Source organism: Bubalus kerabau, chromosome 19 (assembly GCF_029407905.1).
Source record: "Bubalus kerabau isolate K-KA32 ecotype Philippines breed swamp buffalo chromosome 19, PCC_UOA_SB_1v2, whole genome shotgun sequence".
In the NCBI taxonomy this organism is placed as follows: Eukaryota; Metazoa; Chordata; class Mammalia; order Artiodactyla; family Bovidae; genus Bubalus; species Bubalus kerabau.
Genome location: NC_073642.1, coordinates 62,635,966 through 62,645,767, shown reverse-complemented (window position 1 = coordinate 62,645,767; position 9,802 = coordinate 62,635,966). Strand labels below are relative to the sequence as shown.

At 39.8% G+C, this 9,802-nt stretch overlaps 1 pseudogene; it reads right to left on the bottom strand.

Moving 5' to 3' along the window:
• Nucleotides 1-7,576: 7,576 nt before the first annotated feature.
• LOC129634648 (uncharacterized) lies at nucleotides 7,577-7,729 on the bottom strand (annotated as a pseudogene).
• Nucleotides 7,730-9,802: the final 2,073 nt, after the last annotated feature.

Here is a 9,802-nt window from a genome sequence, read left to right as displayed (position 1 = left end):
GGCCAGTGAGAAGGGTAAAAACGAGGGAGAATCAGAGGTGAGCTAGAAAACCTTCCAGTTGGGAAGCATTATGGACACTGGGCTAAGGAAACAGGCTGGTAGCATCTACCAGAAGTCTCTGTTGTGGGCTTGATACAGAAATAAACTGATTTGAAAATCTGCATCAGGAAAAAGAAAAAAGGCTGTGTGAGTTATTACACATTATCCATTTATCCATCCATTTACCCATCTATTTGTCCATTTTCTTGTTGCTGCTGCATTTCAAAATAAATTGCAGACATATACACTGCATCATGCCTATCCTTAACTCAAGATCAACCTTTGCTTTTGGTTCTTTTTATAAGTGAAATTTACATAAAGTGAAATGAGCAAACTGTTAAAAAAGCTTACACAGTGTTATTGGAGCTTAATTGACATGCAATAAACAACATATTTAAAAGATATTTTGATATGTTTTTACATATACACACACTCCTGAGACTATTTTCCATAATCAAGGTAATGAACATATCCATCACCCTAAGACTCTTGTGCCCCTTGGTAAGCTCTTCCTCACTGCCTACCCAAGGCAAGAACAGACATGACGTATGCCACTATAGAGTAGTTTTTATTTTCCAAAATTTTATATAAGTAGAATCATATATAAAATCTTGTTTTGCTTGGCTTACCTTCCCCCCTACACACACATTTTTTAATTTTATATGGCTACAGAAGACTTTTGAGAGTCCCTTGGACTACAAAATCAAACCAGTCAATCCAAAAGGAAGTCAACCCTGAGTATTCATTGGAAGGGATGATGCTGAACCTCAAGCTCCAACACTTTGGCCACCTGATGCAAAGACCTGACTCATTGGAAAAGACTCTGATGCTGGAAAAGATTGAAGGCAAAAGGAGAAGAGGGTGGCAGAGGATGAGATGGTTAGACAGCATCACCAACTCAATGGATATGACCTTGAGCAAACTCCAGGAGACAGTGACTGAACAACAACAACAACATAGAGAAGAGCCCATTAATAATGTTGTAGTAGTTTCCAGTGGACCGCAAAGGGACTAGCTCTTTTTTTAATTCAGCATAATCATTTCAAAACATCTAAATAGCTTATCAATAGTTTATTCATTTTATTGCTGGGATTCAATTACAGATAGGGGCTTCCCAGGTGGCTCAGCAGGTAAAGAGTTCACCTGTGATGCAGGAGACGCAGAAGACACTGGGTCGAGCAGGCTCTCTGGAGGAAGGCATGGCAACGTACTCCAGTATTCTTGCCTGGAGAATCCCACGGGCAGGGGAGTCTGGCGGGCTACAATCCATAGGGTCGCAAAGAGTCAGACACAGCTGAAGCAACTGAGCGCACACACACACAAAAGTCCACAGTGAACATTCGTGTCCGTCTGTTTATTTGGTCATGTGCTTTCCTTTCTCATGGGCAAATACCTAGAAGTGGAATGGCTGGATCATAAAGTGGGTGAATGATGAGATTTTTAAGAAACTGGCAAAGTGTTTTTCAAAGTCATTGTACTGACTTGAAGTGTATGAGAATTCTGGTTGTTCCACATCCTCGATAACATTTTCTTATTATGAATCCTTTAAATTTCAGCTGTGCAAATAGGTGTATTTTGGTATCTTATTGTGATTTTAACTTGTATCTCCTTAATGATGAATGATATCTAGCATATTTTCACGTGTTTATTTCAGGTATGTCTTCTTCAGTGAAGGGTCTATTGAAATCTGTTGTTTATTTTTTATTGAGTTTGTGTGTTCTTAGCATTGAGTTTTGAGAGTTCTTTACTACATTCTGAGCACAAACCCTTTATCAGATGACTTGACAATAGTTTCTCCTAGACTGTGGCTTAACTTTTCATTGTCTTAACAGCATTTTTCCAAGAAGCAGATGATACGGATTTAAAATATTTGGCAATCTGTTCTTTTATGAATCATGTTTTTGTATCTAAGAAATCTTTGCCTAATCCAAGGTCACAAGTGTTTTTACTTCTAAAAGTTTTATAAACTTTTAGGTTTTAAAATATAATATATGTCATATGGCCCAACATTAGTTAATTTTTGTTATAATGCAAGGCATAAATTGAAGTCTCTCTTTTTTTTTTTTTTTTTTGCACATGGTTAAACTAAGCTTCCTAAACTTTGTATTCTATTCCATTGATCCATTTGTCTCTCTTGATAGCTGCAGTTTTATAAGAAGGCTTGAAATCAGGTTATGTTAGCCAACCAATATTGTTCCTCTTTTCAAAAGCTGTTTGGGCTATTCTAGATTATTTCCATTTCCATATGAATTTCATGATCAGCTCATCCATTCCTCTGTCTGTTGTGATTTAGATTTTGTTAAATCTATAGGTCAATTTTGGGAATACATATTCTTTAATAATAATAAAGAGTCTTCCAAAGAGGAGTTTAGACCATTTACATTTAGTGTAATTTCTGGTATGGTTGAGTTTCAATCTATAATACCGACACTGATTTTGCATCTACCCTTCTTTGTGTCCCTTTATCTCTTTCTATTTTGAATTCATTGAATTGATTTAATAATTTAATGTATTCTCCTTGTTTGCCTATTAGCTGTAACTCTTTGATTTTCTATTTTAAACCCTTATTTTAATGGTTGCTTTACTGTTTACAATGTACATCTTTAACTTAGCACTGTCTGCCTTTATGTGATATCATGCCATGAAGCATAAAAACCTTACAACCTCCATTCCTCTCTTCCTGACATTTGTGTATTGTCATGCATTTTACTCTTGTATGTGTTATAGGTACCACACTACATTGGTACTGTGTTTTTTTAAGCACTTATCTTTTTAAAGAGGTTTAAGTACTAAAGGGGTTTCCCTGATAGATCAGTTGGTAAAGAATCCGCCTGCAATACAGGAGACCCCGGTTTGATTCCTGGGTCAGGAAGATCTGCTGGAGAGGGAATAAGCTACCCACTCCAGTGTTCTTGGGCTTCTCTTGTGGCTCTACACTCACCTATAGCATACAAGCACCCCCAATGTCCAATGCCTTTCATTCCTCTGTGCAGTTTCATATTTTTATCTGGAATCATTTTCTTCTAACTAAAGGATTTTATTTAACCTTTTTTTTCTTTTTTTTTTTTTTTTTAGTATAGGTCTGTTGTTGTTGAGTCACTAAGTCATGTCCAATTCTTTGTGACTCCATGGACTAGAATAGGTCTGTGCTTAGTCACTTAGTTGTATCTGACTCTTTGTGACCCCATGGACTGTAACCTGCCAGGCTCCTCTGTCCTGGGGATTCTTCAGGCAAGAATACTGGAATGGGTTGTCATGCCCTCCTCCAGGGGACCTCTGCAACCCAGGGATTGAACCCAGGCCTCCCACATTGCATTCTTTACTGACTGATCCACCTGGGAAGAGTAGGTCTACTTATGATAATTTCCATGTCCAAAATATAAAAGTTATAGGTGTTCCTCATCCTTGATTAAACTTGATAGTTATTCATTTTTTCACTGTAAGTTTCTAATCATTTTATAGAGGTTTCTATCTCATTGTTTAATCACATTTCCCAAATAACTAATGATATTGAGAATATTTTCCTGGGCTCTTCTGTCATTCACAGTGATTCCTTTATGAAGTATCTGTTTAACTGTCACCCGTATTGTGGTTACTTTTAATTTTCAGAGTTCCCTGAAAATACTGAGATGATACACAATCTGCTGGATTAAATGATATCTAGACACATGAATGGAATTTTGCTCAAGAAATTGCCTGTGAATCCACCTAGATGGAGCAAGAAACAAGTTCTATCTAATGACATTGCTTATCACTCTGCAGATGGTCATAAAATATATTTTTTAGATGCTTTTTCTGGCAATTTTCAAACTTACATGAAAGTAGAAAGAAAAGTGAAAGGAATTCCTATGTACTCATCATCCAGCTTTAACAAGTACCAATATTTTGCTGAACTTGTTCATTTCTAACCTCTTTTTTGTTTTTGCTGGTCTATTTTATAACAAACTCCAGATGTCATATAATTCCATCCATCAATGGCACACAATTTTGACAGCTAGAACTCAAGCTAGTCATTTAGAATTCTCATTTGATTATAAGTAGAGGACCAGGAGATCTTAATGGAAAGAGGTCCAGGTTCAAAATTCTTCCCTTATTAGAGAAGGGAACCATATGACTTGAAACAAACTTGGACACTTGACTGAGCCACAAAGCCCATGTCATAATAATACTATCCCATAATACCATCTGTTGTCCTTGGTCTCTTCAAAAGGGAAAGAAGGTAAGATACACATTGTTTTTTTAATTTTATTAAAAGTTCGGTCAAGGGACTTGCCTGGCGGCCCAGTGGCTTAGACTCTGAGCCCCCACGAAGGGGACCCAAGTTTGATCCCTGGTCAGAGAGTTAGATCCCACGTGCCGCGGCTAAAAGCTCACTAAAGATCCTGCGTGCCACAAGGAAGATGCAAGATCCTGCGTGTGCAACTAAGACCCAGTGCAGCCAAACAAATACATAATTTTTAAAATTCAACTGAAAGTTAAGCTTATTAATAACCTAAAATGGACTATAATCTGCAAAAAAAAAAAAAAAATTCACCATGCTGTACACCTGAAATGAACACATTACCATAAATCAACTATATCCTGATTTAAAAAAAAGAAAATTAAGGCTCACTTACTTCAAGAATGAAAGTGTATGTTGTCCCTTATACCCCATGCATGATTAACAGTTATTTTTTAATTCTGTGGTTTCACATCTTAAGAGGGAAAGCAAGCATTCAATGTTCTCTGAGTATTATAGAAAACCTCCACCTCTTAAGATACCCAAAAGCAGAAAACTTGATATGCCTCTGTTCTTTCTTCTACAGCAGAGTTCTCGACCTCAACACTATAGACATTTGGTTCCGATCATTTTAGTTTGCAGGAGGCTGTGTCGAGCTCTGTAGGATGTACAGCAGCAAAGCTGACTTCTACCTATTATTTGCCAGGAGCATTTTCCTGGTGGTGACAAACAAATGTCTCCAGATATTTCCAAACATCATCCCTAGGGGTGGGCAGCAAATCACCCCTGGTTGAGAACCCCAGTTCTATAGATATGATCTTTTGTGCAGATGCAGTTCCCTCAGATGAGTGTCAGTGTCTCACAGCCTCAGTTTCTTTACCTGTGAAATGGGAATGATTTTGATTTTGTTAAATCTAGAGATATATTATGGAATCAATATACTTTAATATTAATGACTCTTCCCATGAAGGTGCTTAGACCATTTACATTTAGACCATCAGTATAATTACTGATATGGTTGAATTTCAGTCTACAAAATTGCTACTTTTTTTTTTTTGTCCTTTATTCTCATTTTCTTCTTTTTTCTGCCTTTTTTTTTTCAGTTCATTTAATTTATTTAATAATTTCATTTGTTCTCCAGAAGAGGGTCACCTACTTGTGAATACATGATATAAAAGCCCAAAGGGTTACCTGGTAACTAATCGTGAAATGGTTAGGGTGGAGGTCTGCTCTGTCTCAGGCACAGAGAGGGAAACAGATCTGTAAGAAAGTGGTGAGCAGTCCTGCACGCTCCAAATGCTTTCAGTGAAAAGAAGAAATAATTGGGCTGAGTCTGTACCAGACCCTCAGCACTGGGCCAGGAACTGCAGGGACTCATGCACAAGATGGGGTCCGTGCTTTCCAGGGATCATACAAGATGGCTCATGACCAGGTCTATGAAGGCACCTCATCCAGCCAGGCACACATAAGTCTTCACCACGTGGGATGATGAGAATGAAGATGAATCAGAGCTAAGGGACATGGCAGAGATGGTGCGTGCCCTTCAAAAGGACGACAAGCCGGGGTCACCTGGCACACTGCCAGGAGGTGGGACAGTCTAACGGCAGCATGGATGTCAAAGGCCAATAAGGTTTGCAGTTAAAGCCCGCATCTGTCACTTATTACTGCCTGTGCGGTTTGGGGCAAGTTACTAATCCTCTCTGTGACCATTCTCGATCAAACACATCGTTATTCCTACTTACAGATGTATTGTGTCTAAAGTGTCCAGCTTAGCACTTAGAACATAGATGGCACAAAATGTTTTCTGTTGTTTTTTGGTCATTAACTCCTGTCCTACTCTTTGTGACCTCATGGACTGTTGCCTGCCAGGCTCCTCTGTCCAAGGGATTTCCCAGGGAAGAATACTGGAGTGGGTTGCCATTTCCTTCTCCATGGATTCTTTTCAACCCAGGGGTCGAACCCACATCGCCTGCCTTAGCAGGTGGACTCTTTACTGCTGAGCCGCCAGGGAAGCCCTGTTTTATATTAGTATTTACTAATATAACTGTTATCATTTCAAACAGTTGGTTTGAAATGTAACAGTAGTTACATAAGTGTTGGAATGACATATATTCAGTGAGTCATAGTGATTTAGAACTGGTTAATGTTAACAGTAAAATTTAATGGAGATTTGAAGAGAGATAAAGAGAGAGAGCAAGGAGAGACAGACCAGCTATTTCAGCCATCCTGAAGGAGAGATGAAATCTCCCAGAAACGTGGGAATAGTTGGAAGTGGGCAATAGTACAACACAGGACAGCAGAATCTGGGTGGACCAGAAATCAGGGGCTGCTTTTCAGACCCTATAGAGACATTCGGAGCTTTTCAACAGCAGGAGTTCAGAATGGTCAATACCAAACTTAACGATACTGCTGATTTTAAACCCAGGTTTGTGGAAAACTCAGAATGCAAGGGAATCAAGTGAAACACGCCCTCGCCCCGGGCTTCTCGTGTCTCTCTCCTGAGGTCTGTCTGTTCCCTTCAGTGACTTTATGGGGTCCCCTGCAAGCCTAGCTTTGAATTTTCCTGCATTAGTCTCAGTTTAGCCTCTCAGAACCTGTGGTTATCAGTATATTACCAAGGAAATTCCTCATTTGAAGTGGGAACCACCTCTATAGGCTATAAATACAAAGCAATTAGCCTCTCAAGTGCCTTATTATAAAACATATCAAGGACACCTACATGGCCTCCCAGATTAGAGGATAGAATTTCTGTCGAGAGAAGGCCCATTTTTAAAGGTTGACTTTTAATAGAATGCAGGGGGTAAAAAAGAACAAACCCATAGATAATAATAAAAAAAAAAAAAAACCTATCTAAATCAGCAAATTTGGGCATGGCTTTTATTATTCTTCACTCTCCAAATCCTTGATTCATTGAATAGCTATTTCTAGGGCCAAGTCTGGTCGTAGTTATCCAAATAAAAGCACGGAGGTCTTTTGGTGTTGAATAAGTAGTGGAAATAAGTTGCTAAAGGAAGATAGATAATACAACCTTTGGGAAAAGTAATCTGCTGATGTTTCTTAATTTAAAAATATTTCTTAATTGACAAATTGAAAATACACATACTCTTTGATCCAGAAATTCCACTTTTGGAAATGCATTCTATAGCGATGAGAGTGAACCTACAGGGATATATGTGCATAAACACGTGGTTACTGCTGAATTATTTGTTGTAGCAAAAACCCAAACGCTGTAAACTACAGACTGACCGTGAACAGTGAAATGAACAGATGTGCTCGGCACGTCCATCATGTAGAATACCATGCAGCTGTGTTTTAATGTAGGGGAGAGCACAAATGCAGTCCCCAGTCACCACAAATTATGCAGTCGAGATTCCCATGTTTGGGGAAATTGCAAGGGTTGAATGCAATGGATAGTCCTCCCCTGGGAAAACTACCTTTGAGTTTGTGGTGACTCCCCTGCTGGGTGATGAAAGTGAAAGAGGAGAGTGGAAAAAGTTGGCTTAAAACTCAACATTCAGAAAACTAAGATCATGGAATCCGGTCCCATCACTTCATGGCAAATAGATGGGGAAACAGTGAAAATAGTGACAGACTTTATTTTGGGGGGCTCCAAAATCACTGCAAATGGTGACTGTAGCCATGAAATTAAAAGACACTTGCTCCTTTGAAGAAAAGCTATGACCAACCTAAACAGCATATTAAAAAGCAGAGTCATTACTTTGTCAACAAAGGTCAGTCTAGTCAAAGCTATGGTTTTTCCAGTAGTCATATATGGATATGAGAGTTGGACCATAAAGAAGGCTGAGCACCAAAGAATTGATGTTTTTGAACTGTGGTGTTAGAGAAGATTCTTGAGAGTCCCTTGGACTGCAAGGAGATCCAACCAGTCAATCCTAAAAGAAATCAGTCCTGAATATTCATTGGAAGGACTGATGCTGAAGCTAACTCCAATACTTTGGCCACCTGATATGAAGAACTGACTCATTTGAAAAGACCCTGATGCTGAGAAAGATTGAAGGCTGGAGGAGAAGGGGAAGACAGAGAATGAGACGGTTGGATGGCATCACTGACTCAATGGACATGAGTTTGAGCAAGTTCCAGGAGTTGGTGATGGACAGGGAAGCCTGGCGTGCTGCAGTCCATGGGGTCGCAAAGAGTTGGACATGACCGAGTGACTGAATGGAACATTTATCATAGGATACCGAATACAGTTTCCTGTGCTGTATAGTTTTGGACCTTGTTGATTATCCATTCCACATAGAATAGCTTGTATCTACTATTCCCAAACTCCCAATCCATCCCTCCTCCACCCTTTCCCCCTCGGCAGCTGCAGTCTGTTCTCTTTGTCCATGAGTCTGTTTCTGTTTCATAGATAAGTTCATCTGTGTCATATTTTAGATTTCACATATAAGTGATACTTTAATATTTGTCTGTCTCTAACTTACTTCACTTAGTATGATAATCCCTAAGCCCACCCTTGTTGCTACAAATGGTATTATTTCATTCTTTTTAATGCCTGAGAATATATATGCACCACATCTTCTTTATCCACTCCTTTGTCAATGGACATTTAAGTTGCTTCCCTCTCTTGGCTATTGTATATAGTGCCATGCAGCTTTACTTATGTCTGTATGTATTTGGGTTGCACTGACTCTCCCTTGCTGAGTGCGGGCTTTCTCTCATTGCAGCAAGCGGGGGCTTCTCTTGTGTTGAAGCCCAGGCTCTAGGTGTGAAGGCCTCAGTAGTTGTGACTCATGGGCTTAGTTGCCCCGTCGCATGTGGAGTCTTCCCAGACCAGGGATGGAACCCATGTCCCCTGCATTGGCAGGTGGATTCCTATCCACTGTATCACCAGGGAAGTCGGCTTGCAGTTATTTTTAAACGAATTAGAATGGCATGAATTAGACTCATGCGAACTTACTGTGAAAACAGCAAGATTTGGAGGATCTCTCATATGATCATCTTTATAAAAGAGAAAACAAAAATGAAAAGAAAGAGAGGGAAGGAGAGAAGAGAGAGGGAGGAAAACGACTGTTCTTACCCAAATCCTCGGCCTCACCCCTGCTCATCCTTGCCGACGGAGCCCCAGTGCCATTTGTAGATTGATGTGTGCACGACAGGGTCCACTCAGGGAAGCAGAGAGCAAGCTGGATACTCCAAGCAGAGGGGTTGCATTACAGTGAGCTGGTGTTACAGATGAGAGAAGAAGCCGAGGAACTAAACAGAGGAAGCGAGGTAGCCAGAGGTTAGCAGATGCCCTCTACTCCCAGGACTGCAGGGACACGGGGAGGTGGTGGGGGGGGTGGGAATCAGGGCCACCTGATGGGGGGATGATGGCCCCACTGGGAGCAAGGACCACAGAGGAAGAAAGGAGACAAGATGTATTTCTTGGGATTACTGTGTACCAGGGCATTGATAACAACTGTGGTTATTGATATTGTTATTGATAACAATAACGATGATATTAATAATACTTTTAAAACTTAGTCCTATTCATTTTCAAATGGGTATTTCTAATTTTGTTATTCACAGTTCCCATTTACT